At 39.4% G+C, this 22,251-nt stretch overlaps 1 protein-coding gene and 1 pseudogene across 4 annotated transcripts in view; both read right to left on the reverse strand.

Annotated features, from left to right (window-relative positions):
• STARD9 (StAR related lipid transfer domain containing 9) overlaps positions 1–22,251 on the reverse strand; it is a 133,276-nt gene that overhangs the window by 81,117 nt on the left and 29,908 nt on the right. The window lies entirely within an intron of this gene.
• LOC132360816 (importin subunit alpha-1-like) lies at positions 3,737–16,562 on the reverse strand (annotated as a pseudogene).

Raw genomic sequence — 22,251 nt, forward strand, 5'->3', positions numbered from 1 at the left:
TTGTACCTTTTGACCCATACATTTCTATTATAAAATGAAATTGCTATTATAAACTATGATTTTCACACAGAAAAGAAATTCTTCACCAGTTTTTGTTAATTTACCTAAGAAATATTTATGAGAAAACAGCTTTAAATTCTATGATGTATTCCATTTAAATGGATTTTAAACATCACGTATCTCTCTTGGTCTATAACTCCACTGTTAAAAGAATTGTACTAGAAGACTTTTTTTTCCCTTTTAGTAACACTGCTACTTAATGCAGTAATAGATGTCATCTCTATTGACAAGGATCAGTATTTGAGTATTCACCATGAGAAGTATTCTTATAATGTTTTATTACATAAATAAATATATTTAAAATAGAAAAAAAAACCAGAAAATGCTGATAAAAATACTCCCACCATTTAGAGATAACCATTGTTAACATTTTGGTGTACAGCTTACTCTTTCAGACTTTTGTTCTATTCCTAGATAATATCTAATGTCCCTTTCAGGTCTTAAATTCTGATGTAACTATAGTAATTAGGAATACTTGAATACAATGAGGATACTAACTGAACCCAATTGTTTTTATTTTTTATTTTACTATAGTTATTTATGATACTCATAAGTACAGTTTTCCCTATATTTATAATTAGACAACTAAATATTTTAATTTAAAATTCTATTTAATTTCTCAGTAGGAAAGCATGCTATAGCCCCACCCATCAGGTATCCAAGTCTATCTAAGCCACAGCCCAGGACCCACTGTCCACCTGGCTATAGCTTACCCAAAGAGCAAACAAGGTATCTAGGAAGGGAAAGCAAGCCTCATCTGTGCCAGCTTTGCCAAAACAGCCCCACAAAGTATCAGGAAATGCTGTCCACTCTTTATAAATGTCAGGCCAGTCCCTCAACGCCACTGCAGGTCACTGATCTTTGGGTCTCTGCCCAGTACAAATGTTCACAGTCCATTCCCACTGTAAGCCCAGCTAGGGGTTAATCAACATCATTTGGGTCCTGCCCCTGGTTTTTTGTAGCAGATTTTTCCAGAGAAAACAGGCAACGGCCTATATTTGACTTTGAACAGATGAAACTAGATTTTCGATTTGGTTTCTCCACTTTACACTGTGAACTACAGAGAGATTTATTTCCCATATTTATTCATATCATATATGTATATCCACGCAATGTATACCATGGAAATTGCTGTTTAAACAGTTTCCAAGGAACAGGAGGAGAAAGAAACTACAACAGAAATTTTGAAATGCAGGTAAAGATAAACAAGGCCAACTGGAACCTATGCTATACCCAATGAGGAGTGAGAAGAATCATTATTCTGAAAGAAACCAGTCTTTCTTTTTCTAATTTTTAATTAATTTTTAAATTTTTTATACAATTTTTAAAGGTTACATTCCATTTACAGTTATTACAAAATATTGGCTATATTTCCCATGTTGTACAATACATCCTTGTAGCTTATCTTACACCCAATAGTTTGTACTTCCCATTCCCCCCACCCCTATATGCCGTCCCAACCCCCATAATCACTAATTTGTTCTCTATATCTGTGAGTCTGCTTCTTTTTTTTATTATATTGAAAGAAAACAGTTTTGAGATGGGCAGGTCCCAGAACTGGATTTCTCTTCACCTCGGCAACAAGTATTTATTAAATTCCTAACAGGGCCCTAGCACTGCATGGTCGCTGTGGGAGATCTGAAAGACATTTGAAATACTGTCTCGATCTACAATGACCACAGAGTTAGTAAAAAGTTCAGGGGCTTCCCTGGTGGCGCAGTGGTTGGGAGTCTGCCTGCCAATGCAGGGGACGCGGGTTCAAGCCCTGGTCTGAGAGGATCCCACATGCCACGGAGCAGCTGGGCCCGTGAGCCACAACTACTGAGCCTGCACGTCTGCAGCCTGTGCTCCACAACAGGAGAGGCCGCGATAGTGAGAGGCCCGCGCACCGCGATGAAGAGTGGCCCCCTCTTGCCGCAACTAGAGAAAGCCCTCGCACAGAAACGAATACCCAACACAGCCAAAAATAAATAAATAAATAAATAAAAATTTAAAAATTCATCATGCTTCATGAGCTTTAAAAAATAAAAAAGTTCAATACTTTTACATAGTAGAAAAAGAATGAAGGGTAGACATAATAGTATATTTGGAGAAGGAAAAAAGACTGTGGGCTGGGGTAGAAAAATCTTCATAGCAGAGGTGGCACTCAACCTGTGTCTTAAGCTTGCTTTCAGATAAGTCCCTTCTTTGAATAATGTCCCCCAGATAAAGGCCTTCTCTCTTAAGTGAGGGTGACCTCAGGACTGCACTACCACAAAATCTAAAATGTATCCTTGTCATTTCAATCCTTCAAGAAGTCAGAATTCTGGGTGAAACAACAGAACAACTAGGTCACTTTACTCTCCCTGAAAAACCTTCAGACCTCCACTTGCCATCTCTTAATACCTGGCTGTCAACTGTGGAAAGTTCATCCCAAGGACTAAAGATCTCCCACCTTAGGAATAACAAACATCCAGGCAAGTAACCCCAGAAACAGCCAAACAAATCTCTCTGCCTCATCCCTTCACTGAAGTTATTTTATTACTCTTATTTGAACAAGGAAGTATGGGTACAAAAAGGACAGACATCAGCAGCTATCTGTTCTTAGCCTCAATGAAAGATGCCCAACTATAGTGGCAGTGGTCCATTCCCACAATGCAACCCTTTAGTGGTATGAGAATATCACTCCCTAAAATGAAAATTACTCTGTGGCTGGATATAACAGGGTCTTTCTAGGATCTTCTGCTTGGGATTGATAGACTAGCCCTCTTCTCACAACCCCCCAAAAGCTAAAGGATCCATGAGCTCCCACCTATGGAGGGAAGAGGACACAGAAGGACTGCAATTTTCTTAACCATAACATAGGCCTGAAGAATCTCCCAAAGTGTCCTCACTTAAAGTTTCTCTGACCCTACAGCTACTGCCATGACCATAGAACCAGGAGGCACTTGGAAAAGACCAAAGCACTCAGTCTTTATCCAAGTGCATTCATTATATTGCGTTAGTTAGCAGAAAGAAGGAAAATAAAGACTGAAATGTAAAATACTTCCATCTCATTTTCTTCTGTCTTCTCCAAACAGCATTTATTATCTACAATGTAGATTTACCACAATTTAATATTGCAATATAATGAGTAGTTCCAAATGAGTAAGAAAATAATCAACATCCCAAAAGAGTAAAAATAAATTAAATAACTGACCAAATGCCATTGCTAAGCACAATAAATTTTTATTGTACTTTTCCATCTTTCTACAAATATATAAATTTTATATTGTTATTCATAGTATATAACCTCTTGTATATTGCTTTTCATTCCTATATTCCTCAAATGCTTAAGCATTTTAAACATTTCTGTGATTCATTTTCACAATTCTGAGTTTAGAGGTTCATAACTGACACAACTAACTTAAAGAGTTCTTAACAACTGACAATCTTCTTATTCTCATACCAACATGAGATGAATGAAATCCAAAATTCCCATTAGAAAGTATCAGTAGCAACTAGTATTTATAATTGCAGCTCAAGGTCAGTGATTCCTAGTGGTATGGAACACAAAGAAAAAAAGCAGAAGAGTTACCTTCACTATTTGTAAGCCCTCAAATTTCCAAAATTCTATGAACGCAACTCTCCTTAGTCAAGCACCCCGTCCTGAAACAAATTTGCTAGGTTGGTTGGGTTATTTTTCATTTACTTCCATCTAGCACTCAAGTTCTCTCTTCACACTTTCTTCTTTCAACTGTAGAGTATTTGATCAGAATCAGTGAGAACTCATGAGTTTCAATATAAGTAAATAGATATAATGCAACTGTGTGCGTGTGTGTGTATATACATCTGTATATGCAAATATATATTCCCTAGCTTTGTCTAACTCTACTGAGGAGACAAAGGAACAGTGATATCTCAATAGCAATGATCACACCTAGCACCCAGATCTTGGCTAAATGCCATTTCCCATTAATGGGAACAATCTGAGCATCATAACAAACAGTAATACTAACAGACTGTCGTCCACTGAATAAAATGGGAAACCATGAGTCAGTACAAATATAAACAAGTAAATAATTCGAAAGTTTGATGAGGAATGGGATATTTACCTAGTGTTTCAAAGTACCTCTAGACAAAATATTTATTACAAAGAAGGGAAAAGAGTAACTTTACAGTGGAGAAGCCTGGCAAGACACCACCTTAATCAAGAAATCAAAGTGAACTCTGTGATATTCCTACCAAAGATGCATAATCTGAATCTAATCATGAGGAGATGTTAAACAACCAAATTAAGAAACATTCTAAAAAATAATTCACCTATAATCTTCCAAAGTATCAAGATTATGAATACAAAGAAAAACTGAGGAACTATTCCAGAATGAATTAGACTAGACATAAGACAGCTAAATGCAACAAGTGATTCTGAACCAGATCCTTTTTCTATAAAGGACATCACTGGGACAATCAGCAAAACTCAAATGGGATCTAATGATTAGATGGTAGTAATATAACAATTTAAATTCCCAGTTTTGAAGGTTGTATTGTGGGTATGTTAAAGAATGTCCTTTACTATAAGGAACTGCACACTCAAGTATCTGGGGCAACTGGGTAACAGGTTGGCAACTTTTAAATGGTTCAGGAAAAATTTTTTTGAATGTACTTTCATCTTCTCTGTAAATCTGTGGTCATTTCAAAAAAATTTTTTAAGTTTAATAAAAAGATGTAAGGAAAAATACAACAGAAAGCACCCTGGATTCTGAGTCAGGTCTGGGTTCCTACAGATACCAGCACTGCCACTTACTAGCTGTGTGACCTGGTGTGAGTAACGTGCTTTGTTTCCTTTTTCCTCATCAGTAAAATACGGATGACGTTTATTGTAAACAGTTTATTGTAAAAATCAAATGAAGTAAATTATGAGAAAATGCTTAATACATGAAAATGCTAATGAAGCATAAGATATTTATTTTGCAGTCCTGTTGAATCAAATTAAAAAATAACCATAAAGATAAAATGAAATGTACTACAGGTACAAGAAACACATTGTGGCACTATATCAATCAGGGTCTGAACAGAAACAGATGGTATATTCAAATTAGAATCATTCAGGTTTAATTAAGTAAAAAGACTATTCACAAAGGTGTGGGTGTGAAGTAGGAAAACCACAAGGGACAGTGGAGTAACCTGGAACCAGTACCTGGAAATTCACCACCTCGGAGCCAAAATGGACGAAGGGGGAAAAACGTTCACCAAAACCTGGAAGAAGAGAACCATGCGGAGAGCACCACACTGAGAGGAGTTGTGACTTAACAGATGAGGCCAGACCAAGCCAGTCCCTCAGGAGGAAACCTCTCCCTCCCATCTGCTAGAGCTCTCCACCGTTCAATCCCAACTCAAGCCAGAGGGCAAGGAAGCCCAATGATTAGTCCAACAGGTCAGCCTTTGGGGCACAGAAAAAGGTAGAAAACGATGAAGAGTTGACCTGAAGAGCAAAAGGAAGACACTCAACAGAACTGAATTCAACTGAAGAAGCAGAGAAGACTTCATGAAACAGGGAACATCTGAAGTGGGCCTCAAGCCATGAGTAGGATTTTAATTATTAGGTTGATTATCTAGGCAGTATGAATAACACATGTAAAGCTGCGAGTAATGAAAATGCATGGCTGTCCAGGTGAAATTTAGAAAATCAGATATGTTGTAAGATAAGACTAAATATTGGGGTGATGCAAAGGACGAGGTTTTCTTTTCTTTCATTTCTAAAAAATTGAGGTATATGGGACCTCCCTGGCGGTCCAGTGGTTACAACTCTGCACTTCCACTGCAAGGGGTGCGGGTTCAATCCCTGGTCGGGGAACTAAGATCCCGCATACCACATGGCTTAGCCAAAAAAAATTGAGGTATAGTTGATTTACAATATCATATTAGTTTCAGGTGTACAACATAATGATTAAAAATTTTTACAGATTATACTCCATTTAAGGTTATTATAAAATATTGGCTATATTCCCTGTGCTGTACAATATATCCTTGTAGCTTATTTATTTTATACATAGTAGTTTGTACCTCTTAATCTCCTACTCCTATCTTGCCCCTCACCTCTCCCCACTTGTAACCACTAGTTTGTTCTCTATATGTGCCAGTTTGTTTCTGTTTTGTTATATTCATTTGTTTGTTTTATTTTTTAGGTTCCACATATAAGTGATATGTACAGTATTTGTCTTTATCTTATTTATTTCACTAAGCATAATATCCTCCAGGTCCATCCATGTTGTTTCAAACGGCAAGATTTCATTCTTTGTTATGACTGAGTAGTATTCCGTGACATATATATATATATAATATATATATCTCTCTCTCACACATCTTCTTTATCCATTCATCTGTTGATGGACACTCAGGTTGCTTCCATATCTTGGCTATTATAAATAACGCTGCTTATGAACACTGAAGTGCATGCATCTTTTCAAATTAGTGTTTTCATTTTCTTTGGATATATACCCTGGAGTGGAATACTGGATCATATGGTAATTTTATTTTTAGTTTTTTGAGGAACCTCCATACTGTTTTCCACAGTGGCTGCACCAATTTACATTCCCACCAACAGTGTACAAGGGTTTCCTTTTCTCCACATCTTTACCAACATTTCTTATATGTGGTCATTGATGATAGTCACTCTGACAGGTGTGAGGTGATATCTCATTGTGGTTTTGAGTTTCATTTCTCTGATGATTAGTGATGTTAAGCATATTTTCACGTGCCTGTTGGCCATCTGTATGTCTTCTTTGGAAAAATGTCTATTCAGGTCTTTTGCCTATTTTTTAATCAGGTTGGTTTTTTGTTTGTTTTATACTGAGTTGTATGAGCTATTTATGTATTTTGGTTGTTAACCCCTTAACGGTCATATCATTTGCAAATATTTTATCCCACTCAGTAGGCTGTCTTTTCATCTTGTCAATGGTTTTCCTTTGCTGCGCAAAAGCTTTTAAATTTAATTAGTTCCCATTTGTTTATTTTTGCTTTTGTTTCCACTGCCTTAGAATGTGGATCAAAAAATACTGCTATGGGGCTTCCCTGGTGGCGCAGTGGTTGAGAATCTGCCTGCCAATGCAGGGGACACAGGTTCGAGCCCTGGTCTGGGAAGATCCCACATGCCGCGGAGCAACTAGGCCCATGAGCCACAATTACTGAGCCTGCGCGTCTGGAGCCTGTGTTCCGCAAGAAGAGAGGCCGCGATAGTGAGAGGCCCACGCACCGCGATGAAGAGTGGCCCCCACTTGCCGCAACTAGAGAAAGCCCTCGCACAGAAACGAAGACCCAACACAGCCATAAATAAATAAATAAATAAAAATTTAAAAAAAAGCTTAAATATTAAAAAAAAAATACTGCTATGATTTATGTCAAAGAGTGTTTTGCCTATGTTTTCTTCTAGCATTTTTATGGTTTCTGATCTTAAATTTAGGTCTTTAATCCATTTTTAGTTTATTTTTGTACATGATGTGGGAAAATGTTCTAATTTCATCCTTTTACATGTAGCTGTCCAGTTTTCCCATCACCACTTACTGAAGAGACTGTCTCTTCCCCGTTGTATATTATTGCCTCCTTTGTCATAGATTAATTAATCGTAAGTGCGTGGGTTTATTTCTGGGCTGTTTATTCTATTCCACTGAGCTATGTGTCTCTTTTTGTACCAGTACCATGCTCTTTTCATTACTGTAGCTTTGTAGTATAGTCAGTAGTCAGGGAGCATGACACCTCTAGCTCTGTTCTTCTTTCTCAAAATTGCTTTGGCTATTTGGGGTCTTTTGTGTTTCCATACAAATTTTATAATGATTTATTCTAGTTCTATGAAAAACGCCATTGGTATTTTGATAGGGATTGCGTTTACTCTATAGACTGCCTTGGGTAGTAGGGTCATTTTAACAATATTAATTCTTCCAATCCATGAACATGATATATCTTTCCACCTGTTTGTGTCATCTTCAATTTCTTTCAGCAGTGTCTTATAGCTTTCCAAGTACATGTCTTTCATTGGGTTGGCCAAAAGGTTCATTTGTTTTTTTCCATAAGATAGCTCTAGTAGCACTTGGTTGTATTTAACTTCATTCAAAACAATTTTGTTAGATTGTATGTGACAGCTGTCATATCAGTGCATTTGAAAAAGACTTATCAAAATTGGTGAATTTTTGTGTAGCCATTTTAATATTGAAGATGGAAGAAAAAAGCAACATTTTTGGCATGTTATGCTTTATTATTTCAAGCAAGGTAAAAATGCAACCAAAATACAAAAAAAAGATTTGTGCAGTGTATGGAGAAAGTGCTATGACTGATCAAACGTGTCAAAAGTGGTTTGCAGGCTTCCCTGGTGGTGCAGTGGTTAAGAATACACCTGCCAATGCAGGGGACATGGGTTTGAGCCTTGGTCCGGGAAGATCCCACATGCTGCGGAGCAACTAAGCCCATGTGCCACAACTACTGAGCCTGTGCTCTAAAGCCCATGAGCCACAACTACTGAGCCCGCATGCCACAACTACTGAAGCCCACGTGCCTAAAGCCCATGCTCCAAAACAAGAGAAGCCATCGCAAAGAGAAGCCCGCGCACCGCAACGAAGAGTAGCCCCCACTCACTGCAACTAGAGAAAGCCCGCGCACAGCAATGAAGATCCAACACAACCAGGAAAAAAAAAAAAGTCGTTTGAGAAGTTTCGTGCTGGAGATTTCTCACTGGATGATGGTCCAAGATCGGGTAGACCAGGTGAAGTTGATAGCGATCAAATCAAGACATTAATTGAGAACAATCAATGTTATACCATGTGGGAGGTAGCCAAAATACTCAAAATATCCAAATCAAGCACTGCAAATCATTTGCACCAGCTTGGTTATGTTAATTACTTTGATGTTTGGATTCTATGTAAGTTAAGTGGAAAAAACCTTCTTCACCGTATTTCCACATGCAATTCTCTACTTAAACTTAATGAAAACGTCCCGTTTTTAACACAAATTGTGACAGGCAATGAAAAGTGGATACAGAAGATACAATAATGTGGAACAGAAGAGATTGTGGGGCAAGCAAAATGAACCACCACCAACCACACCAAAGGCTGGTCTTCATCCAAAGAAGGTGATGTTATGTATATGGTGGGATTGGAAGGGAGCCCTCTATTATAAGCTCCTTCCAGAAAACAAAATGATTAATTTCAACAAGTACTGCTCCCAATTAGACCAACTCAAAGCAGCACTCCACGAAAAGCGTCCAGAATTAGTCAACAGAAAATGCATAATCTTCCATCAGGATAACGCAAGACCATATGTTTCTTTGATGACCAGGCAAAAACTGTTACAGCTTGGCTGGGAAGTTCTGATTCATCCACTGTATTCACCAGACATTTCGGCACCTTTGGATTTCCATTTATTTAGGTCTTTAAGAAATTCTCTTAATGGAAACAATTTCCATTCCCTGGAAGACTGTAAAAGGCACATGAACTAGCTCTTTTCTCAAAAAGACAAAAAGTTTTGGGAAGACAGAATAATGAAGTTGCCTGAAAAATGGCAGAAGGTAGTGGAACAAAAGGGTGAATATGTTGTTCAATAAAGTTCTTGGTGAAAATGAAAAATGTGCCTTTTATTTTTACTTAAAAACTGAAGGCACTTTTTGGCCAACCCAATACCTTCTTTTTTTAATTTATTTTTTAAACAAATTTATTTATTTTATTTTATTTATTTTGGGCTGCATTGGGTCTTTGTTGTTGCGTGCGTTTTTCTCTAGTTGCGGAGAGCGGGGGCTACTCTTCATTGCGGTGCGCGGGCCTCTCATGGCGGTGGCTTCTCTTGCTGTGGAGCATGAGCTCTAGGTGCACGGGCTTCAGTAGTTGTGGCTCGCGGGCTCTAGAGCACAGGCTCAGTAGTTGTGGCATACGGGCTTAGTTGCTCCGTGGTGTGTGGGATCTTCCCGGACCAGAGCTTGAACCCGTGTCCCCAGCGTTGGCAGGCGGATTCTTAACCACTGCACCACCAGGGAAGCCTCCCAATACCTTCTTCATTAGGTTTTCTCCTAGTTATTTCATTCTTTTTGAAGTGATGGTAAATGGGATTTTTTTCTTAATTTCTCTTTCTGATAGCTTGTTGTTAGTGTATAGAAATGCAACAGATTTCTGTATTTTAATTTTGTGTCCTGCAGCTTTACCAAATTCATTGATGAGCTCTAGTAGTTTTCTGGCAGCATCTTTAGGATTTTCTATGTACAGTACCATGTTATCTGCAAACAGTGACGGTTTTACTTCTTCCTTTCCAATTTAGATTCCTTTTATTTCTTTTTCTTGTCTGATTGCTGTGGCTAGGACTTCCAATACTGTGTTGAATAAAAGTGGCAAGAGTGGGCATCCTTGTCTTGTTGCTGATCTCAGAGGAAATGCTTCAGGTTTTCACCACTGAGTATGAGGTTAGCTGTGAGCTTGTCATATATAGCCTTTATTATGTTGAGGTATGTTCCCTCTATACCCACTTTGTGGAGAGCTTTTATCGTAAATGGATGTTGAATTTTGTTAAAAGCTTTTTCTGCATGTATTGAAGTGATCATATGGTTTTTATTCATACACTGTTTTACTGACTTTCTCCATCTCTTCCTTTAGTTCTTTGAGCATTTTCAGGACAGTTAAAAGTCTCTGTCTAGTATATCTGCCTTTAGGTCCTTTTCATGGGTGGTTTCTGTTGATTTATTTTGTCCTTTACATGGGCCATACTTTCATGTTTCTTTGTATTGTGATTTTTTTGTTGAAAACGGGACATTTGAATCTAATAATGTAGTAACTCTGGAAATGAGATTCTTTCCTTTCTCCAGCATATACTGTCTCTTGTTAGTCTTTTCATTTATTGTTTTTGTGTTTTTGATTGCTGTAGGCTGTCTCTGTGCTGAGGATCAGACAGAGGTGTAAAGCTAAAGTATTCTCAGGTCTTTTCTGAGCCTTTCCCTGGGCACATCTGGTCACTTTTTAATTTTCCCTGTGTGTTTTGTTGTTTTTGAATGCCCTGGTCATAAATATCTGGCTTCCAAAAGGAGAAAAAGAGAAAAATGAAGTGGGGTGGGGGTGGGGAGAAGGGGTGCTGGCCCTTTAAATCCCCTGGAAGTCACTTCAGCAGGATGGGGAGGGACTTGGAGAAAGGTGCAACAACAATGGCTGCCTACCTCTTTGTCTGCACCTCTGTGAACAGAAGCAACAGTTAGCAATCAGAGCAGATTCCTGATATTTGGAAAACAGGGTCCTTTTTGCCCACCCTGACTTCTGCAAGCTACGTGCAAAATGCTCATGCAAGGACCAGTGCACAGCTGCCTGCCACTTGTCTGGGAATAGGGAATGGGTGGCTGATACTATGTTAAGAGCTGAAATTAACTTCAATTTGTCCTCCAAGTCTTCCTCTGGAAGTGGCAAGTCTTCAATAGACTCCAGAGTTCCAAAACAGTTACTTAAGATGGATTCTGCCAGTGCAACTGTTATCTAGGTGGGAAGACAGATTCCTGCTTTCTTCCCAGAATCCTCTCCTTTATAATAATTTTCTAAAATACAAATTAGTACCCTCATATTTCCCTACTGAAAGCTGTCTATATTTAAGTACATAGGAATCTCTTTTATTCTTGAATCCATTAACTAAGATGCACCCAAATTATCACCCTATATATGTACTTTTCCTTTTAAATTTTTGAAAAATATAAATATGTGAAATGATATTAATCTAAACAGAGACTCTAACAAAACCGTATGAAATTATTTACTCAACCAATATTTGTAAAGTGCCTACTAAAGCAAAATACTGTGCTTTGCACTACTCCTATTGTTTAAGGATGATTGTTAGGATTACTTTGCACAATGAATACTTCAACAGAAGTGCTTTATTCAACAAACAGTTCATACAACTCAACAACAAAAAAACAAACAACCCAGTCCAAAAGTGGGCAGAAAACTTAAAGAGACATTTCTCCAAAGAAGAAATACAGATGGCCAATAGGCACATGAAAAGATGCTAAACATCACTAATTATTAGAGAAATGCAAATCAAAACTACAATGAAGTACCACCTCTCACCAGTCAGAATGGCCATCATTAAAAAGTCTACAAGTTTTTTTAAAAGTGCTTTTTCAAAAACCAGAGTTTTAGATTCATATAGCTAGTAACATTTACTAAGCAATTATTTTGTGTTAGGCTCTCAGCACCTTAAATGTTATTAATCCATTTAATCCTCACAATACATCTATGAGGGTAGTTAATAATATCAAAGTTCTCTAATGTTCACACGAGAAAATTGACGTCCCATGGGTAGTAAGTACCTCTAAACAAAGCTCTTGCTTTTAACCACTGTGATATTCTGCCACTAGCAAAATAACTGTTCACCAGAGTTATCAGGAAAGGCAAATCTTATCTTTTGAACACTAAGCTATTACCCTACAATTTAAAATTGTTCTTCAAGGTTTCCTTACTTCCTGTTGTTTTGCTTCACACTGGGAGAAACTTTACCAAGTCTCCTTTGAGTATTTCTAAATAGCAGTCTCAGTAAAATTTTGTTACAGTCTTTGGTCAAAAACAATAAAATCTGATCCTTCTGCCATTTGTTAATCACTTTTGGAGTCTTTTTGCTCCATTAACCTTTTCATTTGCACATGAAGAGAATTATAATCTCACCCCCAAATTTCACCCACATTGCTATTATTAAATGACCAGAATTTGAAGCCTTATTAGAGACAAACAAGATTACATTTTTTTCTTTCTTTGCTATTTTTCAAACTACAAAGAACACCCACTTTTTGCACCAAGTGAAAAAATACAATGCATGAAGAAAAAACTAACCTTCCATCCCTACCTCAACCCCTAATCCTACTCATTTAAGTATCCAACAGATCTCCTTCAGGTACTGACGGAAAGAAGGATATAACCAACAGGTATGTCCTTCCATACCTTTCTCCACATATATAAGGATATACAGTTCTTCGTTTTTCTTTATTTTCATTGAAATAGACACATATAATGCACATCAACCTGCAACTTGCTTTTTATCACATAACATAGCATGAACATACAGGTTATTTCCCATAGATACAACTCTTCCTTTTTTCATGCATACACAAATCCACAGTTACACGAACACAATTTAAAATAATTGGGGGACTTCCTTGGCAGTCCAGTGGTTAAGAATCCGCCTTCCAGTGCAGGGGAGGTGGGTTCGATCCCTGGTTGGGGGGCTAAGATCCCACATGCCACGGGGCAACTAAGCCCGCGCGCCGCCAAGTACTGAGTCCGCGCTCTCTGGAGCCCACGCACCACAACTAGAGAGAAGCCCGCGCACCGCAACAAGAGGTGCTGCATGCTGCAACTAAGACCCGATGCAGCCAAATAAATAAATAATTAATTAAAATAACTGGGCTATCACGCATGCTGCGTGGGGAATGCTTTGTTTTATTTCCTTTTTATTTGCCACCCCTCTTTTCCCTTCCTCTTTTCCTCCCTCATACATTAACCCCCACCTGTGGGTAAGATGTTAACAACTGGCATCATTTCTTGTTCTTCCCACAGTCATAACCATAAATGCACACACACTCACTCACATATTTATGGGTTTTGAATTCTTCTAAGACATCTGCAATATATTCCACGGTGTATATGTACCAAAATTGAGTCAATCGTTCCCCTATAAATGGGCAATCACTTGTTTCCACTATTTTATCCCTACTCACAATGGTTCAATAAATACCCTTGACCATATATCCTTATTACTGGTTATTTTTATAGAATATGACCCTTACCTCTAGACACTCCAAAGTATAAAGTCTAACTTCCTCTATCAGAACTGCAGCAAAGCCTGAGGCCTCCCCTGAACCCTCTAGGCCCTGACTGCCTGCTGACCCACAGCTGCTGCTGCTGGTTTTTTTTTTTTTTTTTTTTTTTTGAAGCAAAGGGTGAAATAATCTTTTTATAGGACACTGCAAGATATGAAATTCCACACAGAAATTAAGAAACCCATTGAGAGGAGAAGCTTCATACAATATGCACAGTTTGGAACTCTTCAAGTATAGTTTCCTTGTAAAAAGTGGTTTTACCATAGCAAACCACATTTAAAGAGCTCTTAGAGAAACAGTAAGACAAACTTATACCAAACATAGTACACGTTTGGTATAATAAACTTACGCTTTAGTTGTACAATCTAAAAGTGGTCTCACACACATAAAATAGATAGCTAGTGGGAAGCAGCCGCATAGCACAGGGAGATTAGCTCGGTGCTTTGTGATCACCTAGAGGGGTGGGATAGGGAGGGTGGGAGGCAGGGAGATGCAAGAGGGAAGAGAAATGGGAACATATTGTATATGTATAACTGATTCACTTTGTTATAAAGCAGAAACTAACACACCATTGTAAAGCAATTATACTCCAATAAAGATGTTAAAAAAATAAATAAATAAATTTTAAAAATTAAAAATAAATAAATAAGTAAATAAATAAAAATAAAAGTGGTCTCAGAATGCCATCTGGAACTTGGGATGTACAGCCTTCAGAGGCAGTTTCTGGCACAACATTTTGATATTCTTGTTCTTCCATAGGGAAGTATTTCTTAATCAAACTTAATGAAACTACGTACACAGACTCATTTCATGCTTTTATAGAGCTTCAATTTTGTCCAGACCTCTACATTCTTCAATTATACTAAGTTTCTCTGTTTCACCTAGTTTCTCAGCAGCCTGGAAGATACCTGAAATGGCATCCAGAATAACCATGGTAATTTTGGTATCCTTCACAGTTCAGAGGTTCATCAACAATTCTATTATGCCACAATGAACAATCTGTTACACAATCTGTTCCACAATCTGTTCAACTGTTCCACAACTTTTCTAGTTGGTCACAGCCCATAAAGCTTCCTTTTGCGTCTTAAAGTCTGCCTTAGAACACCAACGAGGAATGGGACTAATCCATGATTCACAACTCACTGCATCTGGTGATGGTGGCCAGCTATGATATTTGATATTGTCCATGTATCTGCTAATACTTCTGGACATCATGATACAGGAGACGAACTAAAGTAGGAAGAATTTGCTCAACAGCATCTAACAGGGATGCAGGATTCTTGTTGCAACAAAGGTTTGAAAGTGTCCAGGTAAGGTGCTACAAGTAACCACATGCTAAAGATGACACATTAGGAACTGCAAGAAAAGCCAACAGTGGATCAACTGTACCACACTTGATAGCCAAGTCAAAAAAACCTGAACCATCACTTGCAATGTTTCCGAGAGCCCATACAGCTTGTTCACTGATGTAAGCATAGGGAGATGCCAGCAGAGAAATGAATGCTGGGACAGCACAGCCCCAGTCTGTTTTTCTTTTTTTCTGTTTTTTTAACATCTTTATTGGAGTATAATTGCTTTACAATGTTGTGTTAGTTTCTGCTGTATAACAAAGTGAATCAGCTGTACATATACATATATCCCCGTATCTCCTCCCTCTTGCATCTCCCTCCCACCCTCCCTATCCCACCCCTCTAGGTGGTCACAAAGCACCGAGCTGATCTACCTGTGCTACGCAGCTGCTTCCCACTAGCTATCTATTTTACATTTGGTAGTGTATATATGTCAATGTCACTCTCTCACTTAGTCCCAGCTTACCCTTCCCCCTCCCTGTGTCCTCAAGTCCATTCTCTACATCTGCGTCTTTATTCCTGTCCTGCCCCTAGGTTCTTCAGTACCATTTTTTTTTAGATTCTATATATATGTGTTAGCATACGGTATTTGTTTTTCCTCTTTCTGACTTACTTCATTCTGTATGACAGACTCTAGGTCCATCCACCTCACTACAAATAACTCAATTTCGTTTCTTTTTATGGCTAATATTCCATTGTATATATGTGCCACATCTTCTATATCCCAGTCTGTTCTGATTGACTGATTTATGCATGCATGCTGCGCCAGGTCTTAGATACGGCATGCGGGATCTTTAGTTGCGACAATGCATGCAGGATCTAGTTCCCCAACCAGGGATCGAACCTGGGCCCCCTGCATTGGGAGTGTGGAGTCTTACCCACTGGACCACCAGGGAAGTCCCAGCCCCAGTCTGTTCTGACGTCCTAGAGGCAATGTTAGTGAGCACCCAAGCAGATTCAAACTGAATGGGACTAAAGTCAGTTCTGCCCAAGAAGGACACAAATTTTGGAATCAAACCAGCCCAGATTATGTTGTCTACGGGGGGCTGTTTTTCCTAGAAGGCAGTTTCCCAGCAGCTTGAGTCGCTTGGAGCTGGCTTTCCAAATTGTTGCTATTGATGCCTTTGACAGTATCATCAACAGACCAATTTACAGTGCCCTGGTCGTTTCGGTTTTCTTGCAGTGGAGAAGCAGCAGCCTCAGGAAGCAACCTTACATTTCTCCTTTTCAGCACCTGGTCATCCTTCTTAGCTTATTAGCTTTCCTCAGCTCCACATTAACCAGTATTCAGTGCGGCCTCATTTCTATACTATCGTGCCCTTGAATCTGTTAAGGCAGGCAGCTGGTGAGTTAGCATTCCTGTTGCTGGACATGGTTATGAGACACAGGGAGAAAGCTACAGAGCCAGCTCAGGTTTCCACAAGAGGCTGTGCAGACCCTATAGCTTCTTGACTTAAGAAAACTTGGGGCTAGAAATGGAAGGAAGCTGAGACATATTCAAGTCTCTTCTTTCTAGATATTCTCTAAGCATGTGATTTCCCCTGATTCTTCAACCTCTCGCCACAATGTGCCCCAAATGATTTTCCCCCACCACCCTGTAGAATACTAGAAATTCTCTCCATTAGAGTAATTCATATGAGTTTGCTGTAACTTCACAGTGCCCCTATTAAAATGTACATGCTACCAGGAAGGACAGAAGGATACTTTGTTGTGCATAGAAAAGGGATTGGAGAAATTATTGTGTGCTGGATAAGATGGTGATCAGGTATCAGAGAAGATAATGATAATAATAACACTTACGTAGCATTTATTATCTGCGAAGCACTGTTCTAAGTGTTTTATATTTACTTACTCATTTAGTCCTCACAACAACTCTGAGGTAGGTATCATTATCCCCATTTTACAGATGAGATAAGTGAAGCACAGAGAGATAAAGGGACTAGCCCAGGATCACAGCCAGTAATCTGTAAAACTGGAAAATAAACCATATTTTTAATCACTATACTTCACCACCTTTCATCTAGGAAGGAGATGGGGTGTCAAAGAGGAAAGTCTAAGGTCCCTCTGGTGTCAGACCCTAAAATATGCCCTCTCTACTGAATGCAACTCTTATCACCTTTATCAAAAGATAAAAATAGAAATCCCTGTCTATTTGTCTAGGGCTTCATTTTCTGAAAAGAAAAAAAGTAAAGAAAAAGAGGGACTTCCCTGGTGGCGCAGTGGTTAAGAATCTGCCTGCCAATGCAGGGGACTCGGGTTCAACCTCTGGTCTGGGAAGATCCCACATGCCACGCAGCAACTAAGCCCGTGTGCCACAACTACTGAGCCTGCGCTCTAGAGCCCGTGAGCTACAGCTACTGAAGCCCGTGCGCCTAGAACCCGTGCTCCGCAACAAGAGAAGCCATCGCAATGAGAAGCCCGTGCACTGCAACGAAGAGTAGTCCCCGCTTACCGCAACTAGAGAAAGCCCGTGCAAAGCAACAAAGACCCAACGCAGCCAAAAATAAATTAATTAAAAAAAAAATAAACCTCAAAAAAAAAAAAAAAGAAAAAGAAAATTGCACATAGCAACAAATACTCATACAGAGGTAATAGATACACATACCACACAGAGAAACATAAATTCATATTCTTAGTTTAAACCTCTGATTACTGAAGGAATCAGAAAAACTGAGCTTTGAGATCAGTAAAACCCATATCTTTGTTTATACAAGATTTTGCTATTTCCAACAATGCTTTTTTGCTAAGGAATGTTCCCATGGACAACTGTCCAAGTGGCATGTGCCATCTGGTAGGTCCCATATGCGGCTTTCATACTCTCTGGACATAAGCAAGGAATTCACAGGACAGATAGATGGGTTTCTAGCTCTAATGCTTCCCTCCTCCTTGCAAAAAGACAGATTCCTTATACAGGATCCTATGAGAAAAGATGAAAGATGGATTTAAAGGAATCGAATCTAAAGACTTGCCATTCCCACAGCCACTTCTAAGAAGACAACCACAAGTGATTCTTTGATCATAATCTGCCACGTTTTACATCATTTAACGCTGTTTTCTAGGGCCCATCTAACTGGGCCCCAAGCAAAGCAAGTATGGGCAAAAGAGAGACTGTCAACCATTAGATGACCCCAAATAAGAATGCTAATAAGGGTATGCCAAATTGGATAAAGATTAACGGACACGATCAACTCTTGGGGAGCTCTGAATGCGAGAAAGAGAGCTACTGTTGGCCTCCTACAGTTACTGCTGAATTCTGAGCAGTAATGAATAACGTTCCACTGTCATGTGGCCTGGCTGTGTGACTGTGGACAGTTTCCAGTTTCCTTATTTCCTCACATAGCCTCACATTCATGACCCATCGTGTGAGACAACCTGATCACCTCTCTCCCATGCAGCTTGAAAAAACCCTATCAAAATGGCAGGTTCAACTGTCAACAGCAACAAGCACAAAGCAGAATCACTAAGCAGCAGTCACATGACAAGTGGACTTGTTAGCGGTTTGCCCAGCAGCTGGTCTGGACAAAGACAACGAGGGTGGCAATATGGAAAAATGGTTTGATTATCAGGCGTGAGGGAGTCTTTGCTTATTCATAGGCAGAATCCAAGAGGGATAAGCTGTTTCACTGCCTTCAGGGTAGTATATAAAATAAAGGGACATTGCAGATCCAGGAGAAGGCCTTCACTCCATCAGACAGAACTTCCAAGAGCTAGGATATCTGCAGCAATTCAGGCAAATCATCCGGGAATCTTTCCATTCCTAATAATTAAGGATCTGTGAGACAGAGTTAGCAAATTTTTTTCTATTATGAGCCATACAGCAAATATATTAGGCTTTATGGGCCACAGAGTCTGTGTCACAACTACTCAACTCTGCCTTTTTGTACAAAAGCATCCATAAACACTACATAAACAAATGGGCATGGCTATGTTCCAATAAAACTTCAGTCAGTCAGGTGGTGACCAGATGTGGCCCACAGTTGTAAGGCAAAAGTCCTTTTTAGAGCCAACTTCTCAAAAATATAAGTGGGTTTGAAGGTTCCAAGAGGAAAAGGAAACAAAGCAAAGCTAAAGAGAGTCCTACATACATGAAAGGCCTTCTAATCCTTTGAAATACATTAAAATCATTTATCATTGAAAATAAAGTGAAAGTATATGGACAGATCACCGAGACCCATTTTCTTATTTATTTATTTATTGGCTGTGTTGGGTATTTGTTCCTGCGTGCAGGCTTTCTCTAGCTGTGGCGAGCGGGGGCTGCTCTTCGTTGTGGTGTCGTTATGGTGCACGGGCTTCTCGTTGCAGTGGCTTCTCTTGTTGCGGAGCACGGGCTCTAGGCACGCAGGCTTCAATAGTTGCACCAGGTGAGCTCAGTAGTTGTGGCTCGTGGGCTCTAGAGTGCAGGCTCAGTAGTTGTGGCGCACGGGCTTAGTTGCTCCGCGGCTTGTGGGATCTTCCCAGACCAGGAATCAAACCCGTGTCCCCTGCACTGGCAGGTGGATTCTTAACCACTGCGCCACCAGGGAAGTCCCGACCCATTTTCTTACAATAACTGATACTGTACCAAAGTTAAAGTCACTCGAGAAGATCAACACTGAAGAGTCATCAGTCAGGACAAGCTTAGGTTAGCTTAGGCTATTGTAGCAAACCTCTAAAGCATAGTAGCTTAAAACAACAAAAGTTTATTTCTGGCTTATGCTACCTGTGGGTCAGTAGGGAGTCTTGATGGTTGTAGTTTCTCTGACAGAACTACCTATCTCCAACATTACTGATCTTGGTGCCAGAAGGAAAGAGGGCTTTGGAAGGTCATACTCCAGCAACTGAAGGCTCAGACATCATTTCTCCTTAAAATATACTGGACAGAGCTCATAATACGGCCCCCCTCCCCTCACACAATGGGACCAGGAAGTGAAATTCTATCATGCAACAGAAGATGAAAAGCCAGGAATACTGAGTGAGCAGCATGAGTGACTATCACATAGCAATGGTTAAGTCACTTTTACCTAGATGATCACAAAATGAGATTTTCTTATTAAAAACACATTTCTGATACATTGGTTAGCCAGAAACCACTGTCAACTTCATTTACATTAAAATTTCAAATTGTTCGGTATACTCTTCCTTAGTGTCTAAGGATTTGGCAATGGCAGGACTTGAGGTCATCATTATGAGTATCAATTCTTAATGCCCATACTGGTAGGTGCAGAGTACAGTAGACTGAGTGTTTACTGACCACAGGACATAACCAGAAGCTGTGTTGGGGGCAGGGCTCTCCCAGGAAGTTTTGAGGACAGGATACACAGAGTGGTTTTTCCACAGCCCTCTCCAAGACCAGCATGTATTTCAGAATTCCTTAGTTCCCTACTGCAGTCTTCTGGACCAGCTTTGATGGTATAGCAGGTGCTGTTAATGTTCTACACCTATATACACTTGGATTACTTTACTATTTTCATGTGCACCAGCCAGTGGGTGTGCTTTAACTTCCAAAAGTCAGTATCTGTGTCTCTTTGTCTGATTTTTTGGACGACTGCCCTCAGGTTACTGAAATGCCTTTTAAGAGCCAGATGTTCTTTATTTATTTATTTTTAACATCTTTATTGGAGTATAATTGCTTTACAATGGCGTGTTAGTTTCTGTTTTATAACAAAGTGAATCAGCTATACATATACATATATCCCCATATCTCCTCCCTCTTTCGTCTCCCTCCCACCCTCCCTATCCCACCCCTCTAGGTGGTCACAAAGCACCGAGCTGATCTCCCTGTGCTATGCGGCTGCTTCCCACTAGCTACCTATTTTACATTTGGTAGTGTATATATGTCCATGCCACTCTCTCACTTCGTCCCAGCTTACCCTTCCACTCCCCGTGTCCTCAAGTGGTGCTGGGAAAACTGGACAGCTACATGGAAAAGAATGAAATTAGAACACTCCCTAACACCATACACAAAAATAGACTCAAAATGGATTAAAGACCTAAATGTAAGGCCAGACACTATAAAACTCTTAGAGGAAAACACAGGCAGAACACTCTATGACACACATCACAGCAAGATCCTTTTTAACCCATCTCCTAGAGAAATGGAAATAAAAACAAAAATAAACAAATGGGACCTAATGAAACCTAAAGCTTTTACACAGCAAAGGAAACCATAAACAAGACAACCCTCAGAATGGGAGAAGATATTTGCAAATGAAGCAACTGACAAAGGATTAATCTCCAAAATTTACAAGCAGCTCATGCAGCTCAAGATCAAAAAAACAAACAACCCAATCCAAAAATGGGCAGAAGACCTAAATAGACATTTCTCCAAAGAAGATATACAGATAGCCAACAAACACATGAAAGAATGTTCAACATCACTAACCATTAGAAAAATGCAAATCAAAACTACAATGAGGTATCACCTCACACCTGTCAGAATGGCCATCATCAAAAAATCTATAAACAATAAATGCTGAAGAGGGTGTGGAGGAAAGGGAACCCTCTTGCACTGTTGGTGGGAACGTAAATTGATACAGCCACTATGGAGAACAGTATGGAGGTTCCTTAAAAAACTAAAAATAGAACTACCATACCACCCAGCAATCCCACTACTGGACATATACCCGGAGAAAACCATAATTCAAAAAGAGTCATGTACCACAATGTTCACTGCAGCTCTATTTACAATAGCCAGGACGTGGAAGCAACCTAAGTGTCCAACGACAGATGAATGGATAAAGAAGATGTGGCACATATATACAATGGAATATTACTCAGCCATAAAAAGAAACAAAACTGAGTTGTTTGTAGTGAGGTGGATGGACCTAGAGTCTGTCATACACAGTGAAGTCAGAAGAAGAAAACAAATACCATATGCTAGCACATATATATGGAATCTTAAAAAAAAAAAATTGATATGAAGAACCTAGGGGCAGGACAGGAATAACAGCCAGATGTTCTTTAGAAGGCAGTTTTTACCAATGACTGATGGGTACAGGGAAACTCAGGACATTCCTGATTAGGAAAACTCTATACTCTGCCTTCAGAGCACCTCTGTGGAGTTGCTTGGCCTCCTCCTTCCCT

Source organism: Balaenoptera ricei, chromosome 2 (genome assembly GCF_028023285.1).
Source record: "Balaenoptera ricei isolate mBalRic1 chromosome 2, mBalRic1.hap2, whole genome shotgun sequence".
In the NCBI taxonomy this organism is placed as follows: Eukaryota; Metazoa; Chordata; class Mammalia; order Artiodactyla; family Balaenopteridae; genus Balaenoptera; species Balaenoptera ricei.